The sequence below is a fragment of the Ictidomys tridecemlineatus genome, chromosome 1 (assembly GCF_052094955.1).
Source record: "Ictidomys tridecemlineatus isolate mIctTri1 chromosome 1, mIctTri1.hap1, whole genome shotgun sequence".
Classification (NCBI taxonomy): Eukaryota; Metazoa; Chordata; class Mammalia; order Rodentia; family Sciuridae; genus Ictidomys; species Ictidomys tridecemlineatus.
In genome coordinates this window covers 157,629,288-157,630,365 of record NC_135477.1, presented here as the reverse complement: position 1 = coordinate 157,630,365, position 1,078 = coordinate 157,629,288, and positions in this window count along the sequence as shown.

Genomic DNA, 1,078 nt, shown 5'->3' with positions numbered 1-1,078 from the left:
ACTGCTTAATTCAATATCTAAGTTTTTTAAATTCTGCATTTTAGTATAGTTAGAATTCTTTTTCAAATGTTCTTCACAACCCAGAACACAGACACCAAAGCAACATTCTCAAGTCACCTTGTTTAACTATAAAGAAGTAAGAAATGAAAATGGACGGGTTTCTGAAGATGAGTACTCTCTCTGCTCTGAAGATGAGCAAGCTTTCAACATTTAAGCAGAGTAGACCTCCACTCCTGAAGTTCCTTCAAACTGAGAATACTTCCACTTAATAAGTCAATCAATATATTGTTCCTAAAAATGAAAGTTTGATCACTAGGGAAAACTGAACAAAAAGTATTTTCTTCACCCCAAACAACCACCCAAATAGCTCTCATCACCCCCTCTGATCCCACAAAGAGGGAATAAGTAGGGTCTAAAGGCTTTAAATCAGAAATCTTGACTTCTAAAACCCTGGTGCTATTTATTCAGAGTGGTAGGTCTATGTACTGTGGGAGACCAACCTTACACATGACTGGGTTACACTCCCCGGCTGGGTGTTGAGGCGCTCAGTTGCAGAAATGTGACAGAGCTTTCCCTACCCTTCTGGGGTTCGAGGGTCAGTGTCTCGTGCATGGGTGTATCTTGCTACAGCCCCATGGGTGAAATTACGCTCACCTGTTCCTTTGTAATATAACCCCTTGCCCTGTTTAGGATAGAATCTTCCATGGAAGTATCTTGTGTGTGTCCCCTTCTCTTACTGTGCCCTTGGGTGTGGCCTACCCAGGTGTCAGTCAACCTGCTGACAGTGGACATTATGAAGATAGACTCAGCCCCCTGAAACCTGACCCCTTGCCTCATTTGAATAGCTTCTCCTCAATAAAAGGGGTCAGCGCGGGCTCTTGCTCTCTCTCTTTCTGCAGACCCTTAAGATAGAGGAGCCGTCACAGTGATCCCAAATAAAAAGGTATTTGTGTCTCTTGTGTGGTTATTTCATGCAGCCCAGTAAGCCCAGTTCAACTGGAGTGACCCCTGAGCCTTTTAGTCATGAGAACAGAAACCTGGCAATGTACTATGTTCTCTAATACTTCTCTCATTTTTT